Source organism: Dendrobates tinctorius, unplaced genomic scaffold (genome assembly GCF_039654945.1).
Source record: "Dendrobates tinctorius isolate UK_male_01 unplaced genomic scaffold, ASM3965494v1 ptg000164l, whole genome shotgun sequence".
Taxonomy (NCBI): Eukaryota; Metazoa; Chordata; class Amphibia; order Anura; family Dendrobatidae; genus Dendrobates; species Dendrobates tinctorius.
The window spans coordinates 7,615,331-7,642,887 of record NW_027361831.1 but is presented as its reverse complement, the minus strand read 5'-3'; the positions used below and the strand labels follow the sequence as shown (position 1 = coordinate 7,642,887).

Genomic DNA, 27,557 nt, shown 5'->3' with positions numbered 1-27,557 from the left:
GTGATTTATACCCAGAGTCGAACTGGCCCACCGGAGAACCGGAGGATTCTCCGGTGGGCCCTGGCATCTGGTGGGCCCTGGCACCTGCTGGCATACAGGGCCAGCAGTTGCCTAGGGCCCCCGCTGCTCCAGGGGCCCCCAGCCAGTGGTGTGTCGCACACCATGCAGCTGCTATGGGGGCCCCTGCCAGCGGAGCAGCAGCGGGTGTCAGGAGGCAGGAGCCCCTGTCCCCGCTGCTAAAGAGAAATGAATATTCACTGCGAAGCAGTGAATATCATTTCAGGTCTCCACCCCCAGAGGCCCCGCCCCCAGCCCAGTAAGCTGCTCTGCATCAGGGCCGGCGCCGCCCTCAGTCCTCTCTGCTCCTGGCTCACAGCCAGTGCGCGATGACGTCACTACATCGCGCACCCGCTGTGTGTCTGGCAGAGGGGGCAGCTCCTGACACTGAAGCCGGGATCAGCGTGGGAGCGAGGAGGAGAGGTGAGTATTGTGTTTTGTTTTGTTTTTTATATCTCTCTCGCTCTCTCTATCTATCTCTATATATATATATCTCTCTCTATCTCTCTTATATCTATCTTTCTATCTCTATCTATTATCTATATCTATCTATTTCTATATCTATCTCTATCTATCGCTCTATCTTTCTATCTATCTCTACATCTATCTCTATATCTATCTATCTATCTTACTCTATCTATCTCTATATCTATTATCTCTATATTTATTATCTATCTAGCTACCATCTATATCTATCTATCTTTATCTATATATATCTCTATCTAATATCTATCTCTATCTATCTCTATACCTATCTATCTATTTATCTATCTCTATATCTTTTCTCTGTATCTATCTATCTATCTCTATATCTATATCTCTCGCTATCTATCGCTCTATCTCTATATCTCTATCTCTATCTATCTCTATATCTATCTCTATATCTATCTCTCTCTCTATAGCTATCTATCTATATATCTCTATCTATCTCTATATCTATCTATCGCTCTATCTCTATATCTATCTTTCTCTATCTATTTATCTCTATATCTTTTCTCTGTATCTATCTCTCTCTATATCTATATCTATCTATCTCTATATATTATCTCTATATCTATATCTATCTATTTATCTCTATCTCTATATATCTTTCTGTATATCTATCTATCTTTCTATCTCTATATCTATCTCTATATCTATCTATCTTTCTCTATCTATCTATCTATCTCTATTATCTATATCTATCTCTATCTATCTATCGCTCTATCTCTATATCTATCTTTCTATCTCTACATCTATCTCTATATCTATCTTTCTATCTATCTCTATATCTATCTATATCTATATCTATTATGTCTATCTATCTAGCTATCTCTATTATCTATATCTACCTATCTCTATATCTTTCTATCTTACTCTATCTCTATATCTATCTGTTATCTCTATATTTATTATCTATCTATCTCTATCTATATCTATATCTATCTCTCTATCTATTTATCGATCTCTGTATCTCTCTCTCTATATCTATCTCTCTCTCTATCTACCGCTCTCTCTATCTCTATCTATCTTTATATCTATATCTATCTATCTCTATCTATTATCTCTATATCTATCTACCTATCTATCTCTATATCTATCTCTATATCTATATCTGTTTCTCTCTATATCTATCTCTATATCTCTCTCTCTATAGCTATCTATATATTATCTCTATATCTATCTATATATTATCTCTATATCTATCTATCTCTATATCTATCTATCTTTATATCTATCTATCTATCTCTATATCCATATCTATCTCTATATCCATATCTATCTCTATATCTATCTATCTCTATATCTATCTTTCTATCTAACACTATATCTCTATATCTATCTCTATATCTCATTATCTCTCTATCTCTATCTCTCTCTCTCTTTATCTATCTATCTATTGATCTATCCATCTATCTCTATATCTATCTCTATATCTATCTATTTTATATCTATCTATTATCTATATCTATCTATCCATCTATCTATCTAGCTATCTCTATCTATCTCTATATCTCTCTCTATATCTATCTATCTTTCTAACTCTATATCTAGCTATTATCTCTATATCTATCTCTATATCTATCTTTCTATATCTATCTGTCTCTATATCTATCTATCTATCTATCTCTATATCTATCTATCTCTATATATAGCTCTATATCTATTTTTATTTATAGCCATCTATCTATATATATTTATCTCTATATCTATCTATATATGTCTATATTTTTATTATATCTGTATATCTCTATTATCTATCTCTATCTATATATCTATCTATCTCTAGATCTTTCTATCTATAGCTATCTATCTATCTATCCATTATCTATTTTCTATCTATCTCTATATCAATCTACCTATCGATCCATCTATCTATCTTTCTTTCTATATCTATCTTTATATCTCTATCTATCTCTATGAATCTTTCTATCTATATCTATCCATTATCTACTTTCTATCCATTATCTACTATCTATCTCTATATCTATCTATTTCTACATCTATCTTTCTATCTATATCTATCTAACTCTATATCTATATATCTATATAGCATTATACCCTATGAGGGGGCTGCATTATACCCTATGAGGGGGTGCATTATTCCCTATGAGGGGGGCAGCATTATACCCTATGAGGGGGTGCATTATACCCTATGAGGGGGTGCATTATACCCTATGAGGGGGCAGCATTATACCCTATGAGGGGGTGCATTACTCCCTATGAGGGGGTGCATTATACCCTATGAGGGGGTGCATTATACCCTATGAGGGGGCAGCATTATTCCCTATGAGGAGGCAGCATTATACCCTATGAGGAGGCAGTATTATACCCTATGAGGAGGCAGCATTATACCCTATGAGGAGGGCAGCATTATTCCCTATGAGGGGGGCAGCATTATTCCCTATGAGGGGGGCAGTATTATACCCTATGAGGGGGCAGTATTATACCCTATGAGGGGGCAGTATTATACCCTATGAGGGGGCAGCATTATACCCTATGAGGGGGTGCATTATTCCCTATGAGGGGGTGCATTATACCCTATGAGGGGGTGCATTATACCCTATGAGGGGGCAGCATTATTCCCTATGAGGGGGTGCATTATACCCTATGAGGAGGCAGCATTATACCCTATGAGGAGGCAGCATTATACCCTATGAGGAGGGCAGCATTATTCCCTATGAGGGGGGCAGCATTATACCCTATGAGGGGGGCAGTATTATACCCTATGAGGGGGGCAGTATTATACCCTATGAGGGGGGCAGTATTATACCCTATGAGGGGGCAGCATTATACCTTATGAGGGGGTGCATTATTCCCTATGAGGGGGTGCATTATTCCCTATGAGGGGGGCAGTATTATACCCTATGAGGGGGCAGTATTATACCCTATGAGGGGGCAGCGTTATACCCTATGAGGGGGTGCATTATTCCCTATGAGGGGGGCAGCATTATACCCTATGAGGGGGGCAGTATTATACCCTATGAGGGGGTGCATTATACCCTATGAGGGGGGCAGTATTATACCTTATGAGGGGGCAGCATTATACCCTATGAGGGGGTGCATTATACCCTATGAGGGGGTGCATTATTCCCTATGAGGGGGTGCATTATTCCCTATGAGGGGGGCAGTATTATATTCTATGAGATGGCTGCATTATATTCTATGAGATGGCTGCATTATACTATGTGAGGGGGCTGCTTTATATTCTATGAGGGGGCTACCCCAACTCCTGCTACATAATTAAGACATATACAACCTTATATTATACCCGGATATTAGCGTGTTTTACCGCATAATTGGTGGTCTGGTATTTAACTCTATGCAGCTACATAGTGGGCCCCAAGAATGATTTTCTCTGGTGGGCCCAAGGTGTTCCAGTCCAACGCTGTTTATACCACTATAATAGCTTATGATTTGTCTCCAGTCCACACATGACTGTCAACCACACCTACTGGACTCCCTTATACACTCAGGATTTTATATTTCAATCCTTATACATTCACTCAAGAGATTATTCAAGGAGTCTCATATGTAACATAAAACATATATTTATGGCGTTTTAGTTCTATAATTTTAAAAGACAGACAAAACAGCACACTTAACAGGAAACAACATTCAACAAAGTACAGAAGACAAAACAGAATACCTCCAAAAATTCTCCCTCGATTCTCCCATCTAGATAAATTTAACGTGCACACGGAGTTTTTTATTCCACAGTAGCCTTCTCACACTGGCTTTGTACCCATTCTACAGAATATCTTACAAGAACAAACAAACCCCAATCACTATGGAGCTTCGCAACTTACAGGATTTTTATCACCCCAATTGCATGTAAACAACTTCCAACTTTCAGGAGCCTCTCACAAACCCCAATTGGAATTGTCCACAATCCCAGTCCCCATTCAATTCCTAGAATAACATTCATACTGGATTAACAAGGTTACCGAATATAATGAAAATTATTAACCCCTTAATGTCCAATGACGGACACAGTCCATCATCAGACATCTCCCCTGCTTTGATGAGGGCTCCGGTGCTGAGCCCACATCAAAGCCGGGACATGTCAGCTGTTATGAACAGCTGACATGTGCCCGCAATAGGCGCGAGCGGAATCGCCGTCCACCCGCGCCTATTAACTAGTTAAATGCCGCTGTCAAAGCTGTGACAGCGTGCATTTAAATAGCATTTCCGGCCGCCGGGCCGGAAATGACGTCACCGCCGACCCCCGTCACGTGATCGGGGGTCGGCGTCATGTTGCCTGGACAACCAGAGGTCTCTATGAGACCTCTATGGTTGTTCCAGGCATATGGCTTTCAGCGCCACCTGGTGGTCGGCGCTGAAAGCAGAGCAGTAAATCTGCCTCATATGGGCGATCTGCTCATCACCCATATGTAGCAGAGCCGATCGGGTTGCGCAAGCTTCTAGCCTCCTATGGAGGCTATTGAAGCATGCCAAAAGTAAAAAAAAAAAAATGTTTAAAAATTAAAAAAAATTAAAAAAAACCTAAAAGTTCAAATCACCCCCCTTTCGCCCCAATCAAAATAAAACAGTAAAAAAAAAATCCCACATACACATATTAGGTATCGCCGCGTTCAGAATCGCCCGATCAATAAAAAAAAAGCATTAACCCGATCGCTAAACGGCGTAGCGAGAAAAAAATTAAAAACGCCAGAATTACGTTTTTTTGGTCACCAAGACATTGCATTAAAATGTAATAACGGGCGATCAAAAGAACGTATCTGCACAAAAGTGGTATCATTAAAAACATCAGTCCGGCATGGAAAAAATAAGCCCTCACCCGACCCCAGATCATGAAAAATGGAGACGCTACGGGTTTCGGAAAATTGCGCAATTTTTTTTTTTTTTTTTTTTTTTTTAGCAAACTTTGGAATTTTTTTTTCACCACTTAGATAAAAGAGAACATAGACATGTTTGATGTCTATGAACTCGTAATGACCTGGAGAATCATAATGGCAGGTGAGATTTAGCATCTAGTGAACCTAACAAAAAAGCCAAGCAAAAAACAAGTGTGGGATTGCACTTTTTTTGCAATTTCACCGCACTTGGAATTTTTTTCCCGTTTTCGAGTACACGATATGGTAAAACCAATGATGTCATTTAAAAGTACAACTCGTCCCGCAAAAAATAAGCCCTCACATGGCCATATAAACGGAAAAATAAAAAAGTTATGGCTCTGGAAAGAAGGGGAGGGAAAAATGAAAATGTAAAACCAAAAATACCCCTGGTCATTAAGGGGTTAATTAAATGTTCTTACCTGTATTCAGATACAGACGATTCCCAGAGATTCTTAGACTATACGAAAACCGTCACTTCCCCTCAGTCCGGGATAACTGATAATGCGTCTGTTGACGCCTAATGTTAAGATGGAGGACTTAATGAGTTCCTGACTCCCCCGTGCACAGTTTACAGTCCTCACCGGTGAGGGAAAGATGTTGGATTTCCCGGCTAACACACCAAATGTCAGTGGATTTTCAGTCTTCCAATTAGAAATCGTCCAGACTTGAATAAGTAAGATGATTTGTTCTTTATTGATCATGCCGGCAAGGAGAGAGAAAGACGGCTGCACCAGATGTGAGCAGTCACCTGTCTGCCCCAATACAGATTCTTAGGGTTTAAATAGAACAGAAGGGCATTCAAAATACAAAGTTTGCAAAACAGTACATATGTTGGAATACTTTCAGTAATGTAGAAACATGTGGGTGCTAACTGAGGTTTAGGCACATTGTGAGGCTCAGATAGGAAGGGGGCATTTGCATTTGGAAGCTCAGAATTTGCTGGATTTTTATTTGGAGAGTGGGGGAATCATGTCTATTTTCCAGAACCCTTGTGCTACCAATAATGTGAAATACCCCTATATTTCCGTTAAAAGCTTACATACCTCAGCTGGGGATTATTTTTTTGTGGGTTGAGTACATTACATTTTGCAATAGTTCACATTTATCCTGTGCTCTACTCTGAGCCCTTAAATCAGGGTTTTCATGTAAGTCTAAATACGTGACGCAGATGTCATGCCTTTTTATAAATGCATATAATCCGTTATGCTATGCTTTGTATTAAACTGTAGTGTATTGATAACATTGAAGTGCACTGTATTGTGATAACTTATCCAACAACGCCATCTGTTGACAATGTTCTCATTACAGTTTACTCTCTGTTTCATTGCTTACTGTGCAATTTAATATTTAAGGCTCATCTAGGCTTCTGTAGCTCCCATCAGCCTCTGCTTTAGCCTTGCCCCCTTCTTCTCCAGCAGCCGTTTTGGCCTCATGGATGCTGACATGCTGATTATCTCTCCCTGATTTTCAGCCCATCTGGTTGTTTACCTCTACATAGCACAGTCGGTGAGTTATTATTTTCCCCTTGTTAGAGCTCACCATGTTGCATTATATAGCTACTCTGTTCCATATGTTTTATTTAAAAGTAGTCTTTTGATATTACAGATGTTTACAGTACCGCCATGTTGTGCACTTACACTGTGAATGTCCTGTACCATACATAATACTATGTATTTAGATATGTTGTATGCCTTGTACTGAGTACTTTTATTTTTCTTATAGTTTTACACTGATCCTATCAATAAAAGTTGTAAACGACTCCCTGCGTCTACCTCAGTGCATCGATAGAAAAGAGTTTAGCTGTCTGTCAACTCGCTTTTCTTAAGCACAAAGTTGAGGGTGGCAGAACACAGATGAAACCCCTGATGGATCCACTTAGTAATGAGACAGCAGAGTTACTCTGGGCTCTGTTCAGCTGTGATGTTCTATTCAGTGATGCACAAAACTGTGGTCAACCGCCCTGTAGTGCATGCATAAAAGATGGGGTCTCCATTCTACGACACTTGTTCTTTTTAAGCAATTGTTGATAATTTTTTTTGTGGTTTTTCTTTTGTTTTTGAATTGGAAACTGGGTGTGCCAAGGGGAAACACCATAATATACATGCGGCTCTGCTCCGTACACCTCTTACACACACGGCTCTGCTCCGTACACCTTATACACACGCGGCTCTGCTCCGTACACCTTATACACACGCGGCTCTGCTCCGTACACCTCGTACACACGTGGCTCCGCTCCGTACACCTCATACACACGCGGCTCTGCTCCGTACACCTCATACACACGCGGCTCCACTCCGTACACCTCGTACACACACGGCTCCGCTCCGTACACCTCGTACACACACGGCTCCGCTCCGTACACCCCGTACACACACGGCTCCGCTCCGTACACCTCGTACACACGCGGCTCCGCTCCGTACACCTCGTACACACGCGGCTCCGCTCCGTACACCTCGTACACACGCGGCTCTGCTCCGTACACCTCGTACACACGCGGCTCCGCTCCGTACACCTCGTACACACGCGGCTCCGCTCCGTACACCTCGTACACACGCGGCTCCGCTCCGTACACCTCGTACACACGCGGCTCCGCTCCGACACCTCGTACACACGCGGCTCCGCTCCGTACACCTCGTACACACGCGGCTCCGCTCCGTACACCCCGTACACACGCGGCTCCGCTCCGTACACCTCGTACACACGCGGCTCTGCTCCGTACACCTCGTACACACGCGGCTCCGCTCCGTACACCTCGTACACACGCGGCTCCGCTCCGTACACCTCGTACACACGCGGCTCCGCTCCGTACACCTCGTACACACGCGGCTCCGCTCCGTACACCTCGTACACACGCGGCTCCGCTCCGTACACCTCGTACATGTGCGGCAACGCTTCGTACACACGCGGCTCCGCTCCGTACACCTCGTACACACACGGCTCCGCTCCGTACACCTCGTACACACGCGGCTCTGCTCCGTACACCTCGTACACACACGGCTCTGCTCCGTACACCTCGTACACACACGGCTCTGCTACATCCACCCTGTAAACCCCTCCTGACCCCACACAGAAACTTCCCCTCATCCAGCACCATGACAACCAGCACAGCAGAGTCCTGCATACACTGAGGCCCCTGATCATGTGACCCCTGACTCCTCCCCTCCTGTGACCTCATCCCAGGTCCTGTGCGCACAGAACAGCCATATATGTGGAGTGCGGCTCTGCAGGTGGAGGTAGGTGCTGGAGTTTCCCCATTACTGGGCACAGGGGGCAGTAACCCCTTCACTGCTGAGACTATTTTGGTAGAAGTATTTGGGGTTGCGTCTAGATTGGAGTCAATTTTTTGTTTAGTTCATTTTAAGGGCTCATACTCACTTGCGAGAGACTCGCACGATTCTCGTGCTAGTCTCTCGCATGAAAACCCGGCACTGCCACTGACATTGGGACCGGAGCATGCGGCTACATGTATTTCTGTGCAGCCGCATGCTCCGATCCCAGTGTCGGCAGCAGTGCCAGGTTTTCATGCGAGAGACTCGCACGAGAATCGTGCGAGTCTCTCGCAAGTGAGTATGAGCCCTAACAACTCTGCTCTAGATGTTTCAGTGCTGAGGTGAGGAGATCGGAGGTTACAGTGAGATCCTCCGATTATCACCTCCGATGTAGTCAGGAAGGATGGTAGCAACAATCACCCTCTTAACCCTGTGATGTACAATGTCTGTGAGGTATGGGGTTTTGTCCACAAAATATGATGTTTTCTGTTGTAACTTTCCAGAAAGATCCGGCAGATATGACAATCCAGGCTGCTAGCTCTGCAGCTTCATCCCTCCTCCCTTCACACACACACAGAGCAGTGCCACCCCCCCTCCTCTACAGCCTGTGTTCGCACTAGTAATAGGAGACCCCCCTGCTGTTACAACCATTTGTTTCCTTCTCTCCTCTTCAGAGCGGGAAAAACTTCTTTGTTTGAAACGAATAAAACTATGAGAGACTATACCATAAGAACCAAATACCCTAGAGATATGAAAATCACATTTTTGTAATCCGGGCGGTCACAGCGTCGCTGCCGTGGTTCTGGCGAAGCGTAATCCTTTCAGAACCTGAGATATGTGTTCCAGCTAAACGGTGTATCAGAACTACTGCATATTTGGTCTTGAATTATTGTACTCAACAAATCACAACCAATGATGCCCTATATGTGTCTGTGCGGGCTGCCCCCACGGAGTTATGATTAGTATAAGTTTTCTAGTGTAATTCTAAATCCAAAAGGGAGAGGTGGGATTAACCCAGCATGCATCTCTCCGTGATGTCACATAGCAAGTCTATAAAGCATTTCCTGGACAAAACCAGAGCAGAACAGCTCAAGTCGTCGTGCTAGAAAGACCCAGATGAGCGGAGAAGTGCAGCTCTGCCTCCACCCACCTTAGCCGCATGGTCTGCCTAAGGAACAATATGGAACTGTGAGTGTAATCTCTTTGTTTTCTCCACTTTTACTTTATACCTGTACTGTACATATTTTATGTCTCAATTTTATAGCAACTTTTATCTGTAATCACTGTCCTCTTAAGGAAAATAAATGAAATAATTATTTAGATCTGTCTCTATGCTCTAAGACTCGAACTATACGCCTTTGATAGATAATCGCTACTAATTCAAGGGGTTTGCCACGGACCCTCTTAATTTAACACTGTGAATTAAGTAACCGTGACTGGTGGCAGCACGTTGTGCACGGCTATTGCGGCTTGCTGGCAGTCTAGAAGGGTCTTATATAGCTGAATGAGGGGCTGCGGCCACAGCTGATAATTCCCTTACTGCAGAAGCCTAATTGCCGGTTCACAACAGGCAGCCCGTCCGGCGACTAATTATCCTAGGTGCAGTTCCCTGACTGACCTGAGGGTAAGGGGGGCGCCGGAGAGCTGCGAGTTCCAAAGTGGAACTGAGAAAGTGGGATATACATAAATCCCCGCAGTACTTGGAAGATTGATAGCAGTGGTGGGGCATCCAAATTAAACTCCCCCTGCGGCAAATTGTAGAGCGAGATTAGCTTGCTGGATATTTTTGTCACATGGTGCCAGTGGTGGGATAACTAAGATAAGCCCCACTGCGCCTGTGATAGCCGTGTGCCGGCATTGTGTCTCGTCCCTCCGTCCGCTGATACACCCGTGTCAGTGGTGGGACTGTGACATAGTGGTGACACAGGGTCCGCTGTCCGTCGCGTTTTGGTGGCAGCGGGACCTCCCGTTAGTGTCCCCCGTAAGTGGACGAACGGCGGTGGGCTGTTCGTCACATATTGGTGGCAGAGCGGTGGGATAATCCTAGAGCATTAGTGATTTGGTTTGAGCAATCATTCCTCTCACTAAAAACCTGCACGGTTCCTGCGGGAATCCTGCTTCATAGGTTTTGGAGAACAGACTCAGTGGTTACTAGTTCTGAGACATTTGTGTGTACGTACAAGTATTCCCTCCCATTTCTTCGTTTTTCTTTTCTATCTTTTATTTGGCAACCATGGCTACATGGGGAGAATCTTATTATAAGCAGCTTAATAAGGACATCCTGAGGTCCCTGTGCACGTCAAAGCAGATTGATGTCGCCGACAGGACCAAAGCCCAGTTGGTCGCGGCTCTAGTGCAATGGGAAGAGAGCCAGGGCGCAGAAGGCAGCACCCGTGCCGATGGTGCAGCCGCAGGGGTCCAGGTGGTGCAGACCGCCAGCCGGGAAGTCCTGGACCCCTATCTGCAATTGGCTCTACAGCAACTCCCTGCCGAAGACCATGTTGGACGTCTGAAGCTGATCCAGCAAGCTCAGGAGAGAGCTGAGCGCCAAAGAGAGGATGAGAGAGCCGAGCGCCAGGCGCAGAGGGCCCATGAACTGGAGGTACTCCAGCGGGGTGGGAATGCCCCCACAGCCCGAAGCCGTGAGCCCAGCAGCGTCCAGACTCCTAAACCCCGGCCAGAGCATTTTCCCGTGATGGAAAAGGATGGGGACTTGGACACATTTCTGCGAGCCTTTGAGAAAGCCTGCAGACAGTACCGACTGCCCGAAGACCAATGGGCCAGGTACTTGACCCCAGGGCTAAAAGGCAAAGCTCTGGAGGCGTTTGCTTCTCTTCCGCAAGCGCATGATGATGACTATGACGCCATAAAGCAGGCGCTGATCACCAAATACCGGCTGACACCTGAGGTATACCGAAAGAAGTTCCGGCACCTCCAACGTGGCCCACACGATAGCTACAGTGATGTGGTGCAAGGACTCAGGACCCACTTTGACCAGTGGATCCATGGACTGTCCGTTGAAACCTTTGAGCAGCTACGGGACCTGATGATCAAAGACCAGTTCCTGCATCTCTGCCCAGCTGAGGTCCGACAGTTCATCCTGGACCGCGAACCAACGAATGCGGACAAAGCGGCGCAGATTGCCGACAACTACGAGGCCAACCGGAAGCCAGAGACGCGGAGGCCAGTCACCACCAGCTGGAGAGGGGGTAAGCCAGCAACCAACCCCAGTGCCCCAGCTAGCCGTCCCTCCAGAGGCCCTGTCCCTGTTGCCAACAACAGGCCGGCTACTGACAGTCGCCTGTGTCACCACTGCAAGCGGCCGGGTCACTTCTCTTACACCTGTCCGGATAGGCCGAAGAACCCCCCAGCCAAGGCCCCCGGGCCCAACGCCTCTGTTCTTTTGGTGGGAGGTGTGGTTGGGAGGGCTGACGACAACGTTCAACCTGTTCAGGTGGGGGCCCGTCTTGCTACAGGCCTCAAGGACACCGGGGCTGAACGAACCCTCATCCGTCCTGGACTGGCGGCCCCTGAAGAGTTTGTTGAGGGGAAAACCCTGACTGTCACCGGGATTGGAGGCACCCATTGTCCCTTGCCAGTGGCCCGGGTTTATCTCGATTGGGGTGCTGGGAGCGGGTTGAGGGAGGTGGGAGTGTCTGAAAATTTGCCCACTGATGTTTTATTGGGGACTGACTTGGGGAGGATGGTTGCATACTACGTCCCTGACCCCCTTCCCCAAACTGATAATAAGGGTAACGTTAACCCTGATGATGATGATGATGACGGGAAACTGAATGTGTTACCTGCTAATGCCTTGATGAGTAATGATGCAACTAACAACCATTCTTTCCCCAGGTATGATGATGATGTTGATGTATCTGTGCCGACTGAACCCGTTAACCCTTTCTTTGAAGCGGTAGATGTGTCCACAGGTACCGAAGTGCTCAGCCCCGTCACTCTGCGGAGTGAGACGGCTGAGGAACCCCTGGCAGGAGTAAGCAACGGTGCTCAAGGAAATGGGGAGGTGCATGGGGACCATGAGGAAGGTAATGCCATGCAGCTGACCAGTGCCACCGAGGAAGGTAACTGGCCCATAAGTAGCACTGCTCCTGAAGTGTTGGGGGTGGATGGGGAGGTAGAGCCCAAGCCAGCACCGACTGGTGGGTCTGTAGAAATCCCCAGGGAGACAGCATACATAGCAGCTGTCACACGCAGTCAGAGTGCCCAGATCGCAGGTAACGCACTGTCTTCTGGACCCTCTGCTGCTACAGGAGAGACTGAACCAGAGGTGAACCCAGAGCCGGTTCCAGAGGGTCCCAGTAAAGAGGGGACCCTGACGTCACTTCTGGCAGCCTCCAGCATGGAGTTCCAGGCTGCTCTGCACTCAGATGCCAGCCTGGAGAAATTGAGAGGTCTCGCCGAGACGCCCACCTCCAAGTCTGATAAGGAGAGGGTGTTCTGGGAACGAGGAAGGTTGTACCGGGAGACAGTACCCGGAGATCCTAAAAAGGAGTGGTTGAGGGAAAGACAGCTGGTCGTCCGCTATCAGTTCAGAACTGAGTTGTTGCGGATTGCCCATGAGATTCCACTCGCTGGACACTTGGGGATCAGCAAAACAAAGGCACGGCTGTCTCAAAACTTCTATTGGCCCAAGATGGGGACAGATGTAACACACTACTGCCGCTCCTGTGCCACCTGTCAAAAAGTGGGTAAGGCGGGGCCTGCTCTTAAGGCTCCCCTTATTCCTTTGCCGGTGATAGAGGAGCCTTTCCAGAGAATCGCGGTGGACATTGTAGGACTGCTGTCCGTCCCCAGCAGCTCCGGAAAGCGATACATTCTCACTGTGGTAGACTACGCTACCCGGTACCCAGAGGCAGTAGCTCTGTCTTCAACCAGGCCAGATAATGTGGCTGACGCACTGGTGACCATCTTTTCAAGAGTAGGATTTCCCAGGGAGATGCTTACCGATCAAGGGCCCCAATTCATGTCTCGCCTAATGGAGGCTCTCTGTGAGAAAATGCAGGTGACGCAGCTGGTATCGAGTCCGTATCACCCACAGACTAATGGTTTGTGTGAACGTTTCAACGGTACCCTCAAACAGATGCTCCGCATACTGGTTGAGACCCAAGGGCGCGACTGGGAGCGGTACCTCCCACACCTGCTGTTCGCTTACAGAGAAGTTCCGCAGGCCTCGACCGGGTTCTCCCCCTTCGAGCTCCTGTATGGCAGGCGAGTCCGGGGACCCCTTGGGTTGATAAGAGAATCCTGGGAAGATGAGCCAAACCCCACAGAAGTGTCCATCGTGGATTATGTCATGGTGCATGACAACATGACGCAGGCTCAGGCTGACCAGAAGCGCTGGTACGACCAGAACGCCCGGGAGCGGACCTACCAGGTGGGTCAAAAGGTGTGGGTGCTGGTCCCTGTACCAACGGATAAGCTTCAGGCAGCCTGGGAAGGCCCATACGTCGTCCACCAACAGCTCAACCCGGTCACCTACGTGGTCACGCTTGACCATGCTCGGGGTAGGCGCAAGGCCTTTCACGTCAACATGCTGAAGGCGCACTACGAACGTGAAGCTTGCTTCCTACCGGTCTGCAATCTGCCAGAGGATGGGGAGGAAGATCCCCTCCTGGACATGCTGGCCCAGGCCAAGGCCAATGGGTCCATTGAGGACATGGAGATAAGTGGTTCGCTCACCGTGTCCCAGCGGTTGCAGTTGATGGCCACCCTGGAACTCTTCCGCCCCGTGTTCACCAACCGTCCTGGGAGGACGGAGTTAGCGGTTCATGAGGTGGACACCGGGAATCACGCCCCATTACGGCGAACACCCTATCGGATCTCTGAGACGGTGCAACAAGTCATGCGCCAAGAGATCGATGAGATGTTAAGGCTGGGAGTGATTCGACGGTCAAAAAGCGCGTGGGCTTCACCTGTAGTCCTCGTGCCTAAAAAGGATCGAACCACCAGGTTCTGCGTGGACTACAGGGGGCTCAATGCCATCACAACCTCTGATGCCCACCCGATGCCGCGCATCGAGGATCTGCTCGAGCGGTTGACAAACGCCAACTACATATCCATCATGGATTTGAGTCGGGGATACTGGCAGATTCCCCTGAGCCCTGAGGCGCAGGAGAAATCCGCCTTTATCACCCCCTTTGGACTGTACGAGTCCACGGTCATGCCCTTCGGCATGAAGAATGCCCCTGCCACTTTCCAGCGGATGGTCAACCACCTGCTTCGGGAACTGGAGGAGTACGCGGTGGCGTACTTAGACGATATTGCCGTCTTCAGTTCCACCTGGGAGGAACACCTTCAGCACCTCCAGGAGGTGCTCAAGCGTCTTCACCAGGCAGGCCTGACCATCAAGCCGGGGAAGTGCCAGATAGGCATGCGCAAGGTCCACTACCTGGGGCACCGGGTAGGCGGGGGTTCCATGAGTCCGAAGCCAGAAAAAGTGGACGCAATCGTGTCCTGGCCCACCCCCAGGACCAAGAAACAGGTGAAGTCCTTCTTGGGCACTGCAGGGTACTATAGGCGGTTCGTACAGGACTATAGCGCCCTTGCCAGACCCTTGACTGACCTCACCAAGCAGAGGCTACCCCAAACAGTCAACTGGACAGATGACTGTGAGGCGGCTTTCCAAGCTTTGAAAGCAGCCCTGTGCAACTCTCCAGTGTTGAGAGCAGTCGACAGCAGTCGCCCGTTTCTGGTACAGACCGACGCCAGCGAGTTTGGCCTCGGTGCTGTGCTTAGCCAGGTCGACTCGGGCGACCAAGAACACCCCGTGTTGTACCTGAGCCGGAAACTTTTGCCGAGGGAAGTGGCATACTCGACCATCGAGAAGGAGTGTCTGGCCATGGTGTGGGCACTGCAACGTTTGCAGCCCTACCTGTACGGGCGCGCCTTCACGGTGGTAACTGACCACAACCCTCTGAGCTGGTTGCACACAGTGTCCGGAACCAATGGAAGGTTGCTCCGCTGGAGCCTTGCCCTTCAACAGTACTACTTCACTGTAAAACACAGGAAGGGCAGTGAAAACGGCAATGCCGATGGGTTGTCCCGCCGGGGCGAACCCGCTGAGGTGCGCATGGCCGATTACCGAGAGGTAATGCCTCCTTAGCGCCCTCTTAAGGGGGGAGGTGTGATGTACAATGTCTGTGAGGTATGGGGTTTTGTCCACAAAATATGATGTTTTCTGTTGTAACTTTCCAGAAAGATCCGGCAGATATGACAATCCAGGCTGCTAGCTCTGCAGCTTCATCCCTCCTCCCTTCACACACACACAGAGCAGTGCCACCCCCCCTCCTCTACAGCCTGTGTTCGCACTAGTAATAGGAGACCCCCCTGCTGTTACAACCATTTGTTTCCTTCTCTCCTCTTCAGAGCGGGAAAAACTTCTTTGTTTGAAACGAATAAAACTATGAGAGACTATACCATAAGAACCAAATACCCTAGAGATATGAAAATCACATTTTTGTAATCCGGGCGGTCACAGCGTTGCTGCCGTGGTTCTGGCGAAGCGTAATCCTTTCAGAACCTGAGATATGTGTTCCAGCTAAACGGTGTATCAGAACTACTGCATATTTGGTCTTGAATTATTGTACTCAACAAATCACAACCAATGATGCCCTATATGTGTCTGTGCGGGCTGCCCCCACGGAGTTATGATTAGTATAAGTTTTCTAGTGTAATTCTAAATCCAAAAGGGAGAGGTGGGATTAACCCAGCATGCATCTCTCCGTGATGTCACATAGCAAGTCTATAAAGCATTTCCTGGACAAAACCAGAGCAGAACAGCTCAAGTCGTTGTGCTAGAAAGACCCAGATGAGCGGAGAAGTGCAGCTCTGCCTCCACCCACCTTAGCCGCATGGTCTGCCTAAGGAACAATATGGAACTGTGAGTGTAATCTCTTTGTTTTCTCCACTTTTATTTTATACCTGTACTGTACATATTTTATGTCTCAATTTTATAGCAACTTTTATCTGTAATCACTGTCCTCTTTCGGAAAATAAATGAAATAATTATTTAGATCTGTCTCTATGCTCTAAGACTCGAACTATACGCCTTTGATAGTTAATCGCTACTAATTCAAGGGGTTTGCCACGGACCCTCTTAATTTAACACTGTGAATTAAGTAACCGTGACTGGTGGCAGCACGTTGTGCACGGCTATTGCGGCTTGCTGGCAGTCTAGAAGGGTCTTATATAGCTGAATGAGGGGCTGCGGCCACAGCTGATAATTCCCTTACTGCAGAAGCCTAATTGCCGGTTCACAACAGGCAGTCCGTCCGGCGACTAATTATCCTAGGTGCAGTTCCCTGACTGACCTGAGGGTAAGGGGGGCGCCGGAGAGCTGCGAGTTCCAAAGTGGAACTGAGAAAGTGGGATATACATAAATCCCCGCAGTACTTGGAAGATTGATAGCAGTGGTGGGGCATCCAAATTAAACTCCCCCTGCGGCAAATTGTAGAGCGAGATTAGCTTGCTGGATATTTTTGTCACATGGTGCCAGTGGTGGGATAACTAAGATAAGCCCCACTGCGCCTGTGATAGCCATGTGCCGGCATTGTGTCTCGTCCCTCCGTCCGCTGATACACCCGTGTCAGTGGTGGGACTGTGACATAGTGGTGACACAGGGTCCGCTGTCCGTCGCGTTTTGGTGGCAGCGGGACCTCCCGTTAGTGTCCCCCGTAAGTGGACGAACGGCGGTGGGCTGTTCGTCACAAACCCCTTCACCCCCAAGGGTGGTTTGCACGTTCATGACCGGGCCAATTTTTACAATTCTGACTACTGTCCCTTTATGAGGTCATAACTCTGAAACGCTTCCATGGATCCTGGTGATTCTGACATTGTTTTCTCGTGACATATTGTACTTCTTGTTAGTGGTAAAATTTCATTCAAATAACTTGCGTTTATTTGTGAGAAAAACGGAAATTTGGCGAAAATTTTGAAAATGTCGCAATTTTCCAACTTTGAATTTTTATGCCCTTAAATCACAGAGATACGGCACACAAAAAACTTGATAACTAACATTTCCCACATGTTTACTTTACATCACTTTTTTGTTAGGAAGTTATAAGGGTTAAAAGTTGACCAGCGATTTCTCATTTTTGCAACACCATTTTATTTTTACGGACCACATCACATTTGAAGCCACTTTGAGGGGTCTATATGATAGAAAATACTCAAAAGTGACACCATTCTAAAAACTGCACCCCTTAAGGTGCTCAAAACCACATTCAAGAAGTTTATTAACCCTTTAGGTGCGTCACAGGAATTTTTTTGAATATTTAAAAAAAAAATGAACATCAAACTTTTTTCATAAAAAAAGTACTTCAGGTTCAATTTTTTTATTTTACCAAGGGTAACAGGAGAAATTGGACTGCAAAAGTTATTGTGCAATTTGTCCTGAGTACGCTGATACCTGATATGTGGGGGGGAACGACTGTTTCGGCGCATGGCAGAGCTCAGAATGGAAGGAGCGCCGTTTGACTTTTTCAATGCAAAATTGGCTGGAATTCAGATTGGACGCCATGTCACGTTTGGAGAGTCCTTGATGTACCTAATCAGTGGAAACCCCCTACAAGTGACCCCATTTTGGAAACTAGACCCCCCAAGAAACTTATCTAGATATGTGGTGAGAACTTTGAACCCACAAGGGCTTTACAGAAGTTTATAACGTACAGCGGTACAATTAAAAAATCATATATTTTTTTCCACAAAAATCATCTTTTCACCCCAATTTTTATTTTCCCAAGGGTAACAGGACCCTAAAAGTTATTGTGCAATTTGTCCTGAGTACGCCGATACCCCACATGTGGGGGTAAACCACTATTTGGGCGCATGGCAGAGCTCAGAAGGGAAGCAGTGCCATTTGACGTTTTTGTCTGGAATTGAGATCGGACATCATGTCGCGATTGGAAAACCCCTGATGTACCAAAACAGTGGAAACCCCCCACAAATGACACCATTTTGGAAACTAGACCCCCTAAGGAACTTATCTAAATGTGTGGTGAGAACTTTGAACCCCCATGGGCTTCACAGAAGTTTATAACGCCCAGGTGTGAAAATAAAAAATTCGTATTTTTTCAACAAACATTATCTTTTAGTCACCATTTTTTTTATTTTCCCAAGGGTAACAGGAGAAATTGAACCCCAAAAGTTGTTGTCCAATTTGTCCTGAGTACGCTGACACCCCATATGTGGGAGAAAACTACTGTATGGACTAGAGTTGAGCGAAACGGGTCGAAAAAATTCAAAAGTCGCCGACTTTTGGCAAAGTCGGGTTTCATGAAACGAAACCCGACCCTAGGATGAGGTCGGCCACGAGGTCGGCGACTTACGCGCCAAAGTCGCGTTTCAAAAGTTTGTTTTGCGCTCTTTTTCAGCCAATCAGGATCCACGGACACTGTGGGCAACGTGATGACATAGGCACGGGTCACCACCATCTTTCAGAAGGGCATGCAAGTGATTGGCTTGCTTTGGTGGGCGTCACAGGGGGTATAAAAGGGCGTGCACGCCGACCGCCATCTTACTTCTGCCGATCTTAGCATAGGGAGAGGTTGCTGCTGATTCTGTAGGGAGAGCGTTAGGCAGGGAAGAAGACAAAAAAACTGCTTCTGCTGCTAGCGATTTGGCCTGCACAACACACCAGTCACTGTGTGTGCAGTGCAAGGGGAGGCTATATAGTGGTGTATCAGTGGTGTTGGTTGTTGGGCTGCCTTTTAAGGCTTCCTGACAGGCTGGCATTGCTGTTTACCCACTGCTCCGCAAACTGCTTTTTTAAAAGCAATCCAATCTCCCTTATCCTCTAGTCACTTTTGTCACAGCAGTGCCATCGAGCCTGTCACATAGCGCTGAGATATCAGTGGGCCTCACACAATCCAAAAGTGTCCAGTGTCCAAAAGTGTGTGCAGATATTCAAAATCTCCCTTATCCTCTAGTCACTTTTGTCACAGCAGTGCCATTGAGCCTGTCACATAGCGCTCAGATATCAGTGGGCCTCACACAATCCAAAAGTGTCCAGTGTCCAAAAGTGTATGCAGATATTCAAAATCTCCCTTATCCTCTAGTCACTTTTGTCACAGCAGTGCCATCGAGCCTGTCACATAGCGCTGAGATATCAGTGGGTCTCACACAATCCAAAAGTGTCCAGTGTCCAAAAGTGTGTGCAGAGATTCAAAATCTCCCTTATCCTCTAGTCACTTTTGTCACAGCAGTGCCATCGAGCCTGTCACATAGCGCTGAGATATCAGTGGGCCTCACACAATCCAAAAGTGTCCAGTGTCCAAAAGTGTGTGCAGATATTCAAAATCTCCCCTGTCCTATAGACACCTTGTACCTTGTTTTACATTACTATATAGTTTGTTGGATTTTGTCTACATTTCTACCAAAAATGAGGAAGGCTGGTGGAAGAGGCCGTGGAATTGGGCGGGGGTTGGCAGCTGGTAATGATGGTGTTGGTGGTGGATCTGATGGTAGTGGCAAGAGCAAAATAGGACCGAATGCAGGAGGTGCTGACCCTGCGTCATCGACCTGGCTACATAAGGCCTCGAACGCTTAGTTTTCTAGGAGTTGGCAAACCGCTTTTAAAGCCAGAGCATCAGGAAAAAGTTTTGTCTTACATTGCTGACTCAGCCTCCAGCTCTATCGCCTCCTCTTCTTCAGTTGTAAAAAGTAAAAGCACTGAGTCGTCATTGGAGGCTCATGTTCATGAACCACACCTTTCCTTGTGTCCTTCACCCCAACCAAGATTGAAGGATGACGCAGGCCATACTACTGATTACTCCATGGAGCTGTTTTCACATACCATGCCTGGATTATCAAGTGAAATGGTGAATTACCCAGGCCAAGATGAATCTGACATGGAGTGCACTGATGCACAGCCGCTGATGGATGATTCTGCTGGTACATTCACTCAGAGCACTACATTGTCCTCGCAGTGTACAGAGCCAGATTCTGACCCTGATGAGACTCAGGTGCCCCTTCCCGCACACTATACCACCATACACGGTGACACAGGAAGGTGCACATGACATAGAAGAGGAGGTGATGGATGACCCAGTTGTTGACCCAGATTGGCATCCATTGGGGGAAGAGGGTGCTGCTTCCAATAGCTCAGATGAGGAGCATCCACAGCAGACATCGACATCGCAACAGCTGTTATCTGGCAGGCCCGGAGCACTCCAAAGACAGGTTCCAAACATCAAAAGAGTTGCTGGACAGCTTGTCCAGAGGGTCAAAAGATCACAGCGTGCTAGGCCGCAAAATGTCTGCCAAAGTAGGAAGAGTGCAGTGTGGCACTTTTTTGAACAAAATCCTCATGATCAGGCCAAGGTTATCTGTAAGAAGTGCGCAAAGACCTTTAGCCGAGGGAAAAATCTGAAAAATTTGAATACCAGTTGCATGCTTAGACATTTAACCAGCATGCACTTGCAAGCGTGGACACAACACCAAACCTCAAGTGCCACATGTGCAACTGATCACAACGAAGGTAGTCAGCAACGCTACATTGTTTCCCCCACTGTAAGCCCACCGGTTAGCACAGCAGCAAATGTTGAGGTGTCGTTGCAAGGCCACAGCAGTCAGGGAATAATCCCACTGTTATATCAACAAAAGACTGATTCTAGGCCATCAGAAAGAACACCAACTCCATCACCATCATCAACCCTCTCTCAGTCCGCCCTGTCCACCGCTACTTCCAACATATGCAGCTCTCAAGTCCAGCTCACCCTCCCAGACACTATGAGTAGGTCAAGAAAGTACTCAGTCTCTCATCCGCGTACACTGGGTTTGAACGCCCACATTGCCAAACTAATCTCGTTTGAGATGATGCCCTTTCGGTTGGTGGAAAGCACAGCTTTCCGCGAACTCATGGCCTATGCAGTACCACGCTATGACCTACCCAGTCGCCACTTCTTCTCTCGCAAAGCCATCCCAGCCCTCCACCATCATGTGAAAGACCGCATTGTCCATGCACTCAAGCAGTCAGTGAGCGGAAAGGTGCACCTCACAACTGATGCATGGTCCAGTCAGCATGGCCAGGGCCGTTATGTGTCCATCACTGCGCACTGGGTTAATGTGGTGGATGCAGGGTCCACAGGGGACAGCGGTGGTGGGACAGTGCTGCCTAGCCCACGGTATAGGAAACAGTTGGCTGTAGGCGTTCGACCCTCCTCCTCCTCCTCCTCCAGAAGCGAAAGCTCGTCCACAGAGCGCAGTCGTACGAGCACTCCATCTGCAGCTGCCACTGTTGCACACGATGTGTCCCACTATCGAGCAGCTAGTGGAAAGCGTCAGCAGGCTGTGTTGCAGATGATGTGTTTGGGCGACAGACACACCGCCGAGGTGCTGGCCGAGTACTTGAAGCGACAAACTGAGTCATGGCTGGGCAGTGTACATCTTGAGGCAGGCAAGGTAGTTAGTGATAACGGCCGTAATTTTGTGGCAGCCATAGCCCTTTCAAAACTCAGCCACATACCTTGCTTGGCTCACACCTTGAACCTGGTGGTGCAGTGCTTCCTCAAAAATTATCCGGAGTTAACAGCCCTGCTCCATAAGGTGCGAAGACTGTGCGCGCACATCCGCCGGTCGCCTGTACACTCCGTTCGTATGCAGAAGCTGCAGCGATTGCTCCACCTTCCCAACCACCGCCTCATTATCGACATTGCAACAAGGTGGAACTCCACCCTGCACATGGTGGAGCGGCTGTGCGAGCAGAGGCAGGCCATAATGCATTTGTGGGAGGATACACGGCCAGGCACTTTGAGAGCAGACATGGAGTTGACAGGTGTGCAGTGGTCGAAGCTGAAAGACCTCTGTAAAGTCCTTCAGTGTTTTGAGGAATGCACACGGCTGGTAAGCGCAGACGACGCCATCCTAAGCATGAGCATCCCACTTATGCGTCTGCTCATGCAAACTTTGACGCACCTTAAGGAGCAGGCGTCTGCAGCCAATGTTGATGAGGAGGAAGAGGAGGAGGGAATCCTTGATGACATTCAGCCATTGTCTGCTTAGGGACCTCTCCTGGACGAGGTGGAGGAAGAAGAGGAGGATGATGATGGGGATGATTACTTAGGGGAGGAGGATGCATCTCGTGGGGCAAGTGAAAATGTTGGCGTGGCAAGGTCTGGTACAGGGTTTGTGCGTGACTGGAAGGATGTGGATTTGCCAGAAAGTGCTCCTCCACCCAGCACTCGCAGTGCATCATTGACACTGGGAACATTGGCCCACATGTCAGATTATGCCTTGCGGATCCTAAAAAGGGACCCCCGCATTGCCAAAATGATGAACAATGACGACTACTGGTTGGCCAGCATCCTGGATCCACGCTATAAAGGCATATTACAAAACATCATGCCACAGGAGAACCTTGACCTAATATTGGCTAATAAACAAGCAACTCTGGTAAATCGGTTGCTTGAGGCATTCCCAGCACACAGCAGCGGTGATGGTTCTCACACGAGCCGTACGGGCCGGGGGCAGCTTGGCAGAGGTGTTCGTGGTGCACACAGCAGAAGTGGCGTTGGAGACAGGGGTTTCATGACAATGTTGTGGACTGATTTTTCAAATACCGCTCACACAACTGGTAATACTGCATCGATGGAAAGTGACAGGAGACAGCAGTTGTCAACTATGGTTACAAACTACTTTTCCTCCCATATCGATGTTCTCCCACACAGGTCATTCCCCTTTAACTATTGGGCCGCTAAACTGGACACCTGGCCTGAATTGGCCCAATATGCCTTACAGGAGCTCGCTTGCCCAGCTGCAAGTGTGCTATCGGAAAGAGTCTTCAGTGCAGCTAGATCAATCCTGACAGAAAAAAGGACCCGTCTATCAACCCAAAATGTGGATGATCTAACCTTCATTAAAATGAACCACGCATGGGTTTCCAAGGATTTTGTCCCACCTTCCCCTGATGACACATAGGGTGACAGAAAAATGGCTTGCTTTGGTCCACCTCTTCCTGGTACTTCACCTATTTCGCCTTTTGCATCAGCTGAATGTCCAACATCAACATATGCTACTTTCTAAAACTCCCTAACTGTGCTGCCTCCCCCCCCATGACCGGGGTCACCACCTAGCGCACGACACCGTGCGAGTGCCGTTGCCCTGGACAGGTGGGTAGGCCGACTCTTGGGAGCGGGCACTGGCACAGGGTCCCTCATAGTGCAATCAAGTGTCTCTGACGGTGGTGGTGCACACCCGCCGTCAGACACACCGCTGTACTATGAGGGGCCCAGTGCCAGTACCGACGCCCACGAGTGGGCCCCCCTTGCTTGGGCAGGGCCCCAGCATTTGCAATCTTTACCTCTCCCTGCTCCTCCGCTGTGTAATCTGGGCCGTCAAATCCATACTGTGCCTGACACCGTCTGAGCCTGCCTCCTGATGTATAGACATATATTTTGAATGTGTACGCTATCCATACATGTTATCCGGTGATACGGTACCCTTTCTAACCTTTGTGCAATCCATACTGGGCCTAACACCGTCTGAGCCTGCCTCCTGAGACATATATTTTGAATGTGTACGCTATCCATACATGTTATCCAGGGATACGGTACCCTTTCTAACCTTTGTGCAATCACGTGCAATCCATACTGGGCCTAACACCGTCTGAGCCTGCCTCATGCTGTATAGACATATATTTTGAATGTGTACGCTATCCATACATGTTATCCGGGGATACGGTACCCTTTCTAACCTTTGTGCAATCACGTGCAATCCATACTGGGCCTAACACCGTCTGAGCCTGCCTCCTGAGACATATATTTTGAATGTGTACGCTATCCATACATGTTATCTGGGGATACGGTACCCTTTCTCACCTTTGTGCAATCACGTGTAATCCATACTGGGCGTGAGAACGGCTGGCGAGCTGTTGAGCAAGCTACAGCACCTGTCCAGACAAGTACAGGGATTCCCTAGCGAGGAGACTTATTTAATTGTTTTCAATGTTGGGACAGCAATTTTTTGGGAGCACTATACTCTGGAGAATGATAGATGGGGCCCACCATACACTGGAACATTCCAAAGGTGGACATCAGACACTGGAGCAGCATTTACAGGGCCCATTATACACTAGAGCATTAGAAATGGGGCCCATTATGTTTGGAGCATTATTTGGGCCCATAAGACAGTGGAGCTTCATCCATGGGGACCAACATATACTGTAGCATTATGTGGAGCTCATCATATACTGTTTCAAACATTATATGGGACCAATGATTCTGTATGGAGAAATAGATGGGCCTCGTCATGAGATGTAAAAAGTGAGGTATTTTTCATTGGACTATACCGCTATTTCTCTGCCGTATCGGAGCATGATGAGTTGTGGTATGTGTTAAAGGGGCGCTCTTTCGCCCAGGGCACATGAAAACCTGGAGCCAGCCCTCCCCCCCCCACAGTTTGTAGCCAAATAACCCCCATTTTTCAGTGCGTAACTTGTATTATGAAGTTAATTAAGGTTGACAAGCTTAAGAAAGAAGAATTGATGCTTTTGGCATTCAAATGGGCACTGGAGGTGTGTTTCCTGTCCTCCTCTCACTGCCGACTTTTATTCCCCATTGACTTACATTGGGTTTCGTGTTTCGGGACGACCCCGACTTTTCCCTATAATCGGACGATCTTGCTCGACCCGACTTTTGGAAAAGTCGGGTTTCACGAAACGAAACGCGACCCTAAAAAAACAAAAGTCGCTCAACTCTAGTATGGACACATTTCAGGGCTTGGAAGGGAAGTAGTGACGTTTTGGAATGCAGACTTTGATGGAATGGTTTGCGGGTGTCATGTTGCCTTTGGAGAGCCCCTAATGTACCTAAACAGTGGAAACCCCCCACAAATGACCCCATTTTGAAAACTAGACCCCCTAAGGAACTTATCTAGATGTGAGGTGAGCACTTTGAACCCCCGAGGGCTTCACAGAAGTTTATAATGCCCGGGCATGAAAATAAAAAAATCAAAAAAATCGTATTTTTTCCACAAACATGATCAATTAGTCCCCAATTTTTTTATTTTCCCAAGGGTAACAGGAGAAATTGAACCCCAAAAGTTGTTGTCCAATTTGTCCTGAGTACGCTGACACCCCATATGTGGGAGAAAACTACTGTATGGACACATGTCAGGGCTCGGAAGGGAAGTTGTTATGATTGAGTCACCGTAGGAGGCAGACACAAAAATAGAAGCTTCGTCCAGAAAACCAGAGAAGTTGGCAACTATCAGATTGCAGACCCCTGAACCTATCAACACAACTAGCAGTAGCCATGGGGGGTTCCTGCGATGCCCTAGACCCCTCGATCACAGCCGGAGCGCTAAGTAGCCTAAAGACAGAAAAGGAAATCTAAACTGCCCCGAGCAGACCCCAAAGTAAAAGGCAGCCCCCAACATATAATGACGGTGAAGCAAGATGAAAAAACACTCACACAGATAGAAAGATAGGCTGAGCAATCGATGGGGCCCAAGCTAACTAAACAGAAAAGGAAAGGAAGGTTGCTGTCTGCAATCTGCCAAAACCCTATCAAAGACATAAGCCAACAAGCTGATATGAAAAAGACCCTGAAGCAGCTAGGCTTCAAAAACTAAATCAGCACTCAGGTATTTTCAGAAGACAGAGCTAAAGGAATTCAGCACACCCCAGCAGGGAATGGCAGAAATCCAGAAAAACAAAGCAAAACAAAGTCAAAGCACCAATGCAAAAAGCCGAGCAGAAAACTTAGCTTTAGAGGAGTAGGAATTCAGACTGGTCTCCAAGGATCCCACAGAGAAATCACCTGCAGGGTAGAAGGGCGTCGGCAGCCTTATATCCATTCAGTAACTCCACTCAGCCAGTCATCATCATCAGTCTCAGGTGTTTGATAATCAGGCTCACTACCTTTCTTTACCAGAAGAGGGAGTTCCTCGGGCCTCAGTAGTGAAGGGGAAAATGAACTCGCAACAGTACCTCCCCCTTGAGGAGGGGTCACTGAACCCTCAACCATGCCACCAGGGCGATCAGGGTGAGCCCGATGAAAGGCACGCACCAATCTTTTGGCATGAATATCAGAGGCAGAGACCCAGGAATTATCTTCCTGACCATAACCCTTCCACTTAACCAAATACTGGAGTCTCCGTCTAGCCAGACGGGAATCCAGTACTTTCTCTACCTCATATTCCATGTTACCTTCAACCAATACAGGGTCTGGAGGTGCCACCCCCGGAACAACAGGCTCAACAAACCTCTTCAACAAAGATTTATGGAACACATTATGGATTTTAAATGTGACAGGAAGAGCCAAACGAAAAGAGACCGGATTAATAATCTCCAAAATCTTGTAAGGTCCAATAAATCTAGGCTTAAACTAAGGAGAAGCCACCTTCATAGCAATATTTTTTGATAATAACCACACCATATCACCAACCTTAAACTGGGGACCAATGGTCCTTTGTCGGTTGGAAAACCGCTGGGCCTTTTCCTGGGAGAGAGACAACTTATCCACCACTTGGTCCCAGATCTGGTGCATTCTCTCCACCACAGTGTCAACACCTGGGCAGGCAGAGGGCTCCACCTGCCCTGAAGAAAATCGAGGATGAAACCCAAAGTTACAAAAAAAAGGTGACATCAAAGTGGCAGAACTAGCTCTATTATTTAAAGCAAATTCGGCCAAGGGCAAAAATGAAACCCAATCATCCTGATCAGCAGAAATAAAACATCTCAAATATGACAACAAGGTCTGGTTTGTTCTCTCTGTCTGCCCATTGGTCTGAGGGTGAAAAGCAGAGGAGAAGGACAACTGAATTCCCAGCTTGGAACAGAAAGTTCTCCAAAATCTAGACACAAACTGGACTCCTCTGTCAGATACAATGTTCTCAGGAATCCCGTGCAAGCGAACCACCTGTTGTAAAAACAGGG

The 27,557-nt window shown here is 47.5% G+C and overlaps 1 protein-coding gene across 2 annotated transcripts in view; it reads left to right on the top strand.

The window, feature by feature from the left end:
• Positions 1-6,708: 6,708 nt before the first annotated feature.
• The window catches only part of LOC141052938 (uncharacterized), a 61,275-nt gene continuing 40,426 nt past the window's right edge, over positions 6,709-27,557 (top strand). Inside the window, exon 1 of one of the 2 annotated variants that reach the window (XM_073550269.1) lies at positions 6,709-6,902. The gene's annotated coding sequence lies outside the window, so the exon portion shown is untranslated. Of the gene's footprint in view, positions 6,903-8,565; positions 8,630-27,557 lie in introns of those variants that run through there. The other variant, XM_073550270.1, reaches the window with a different exon arrangement.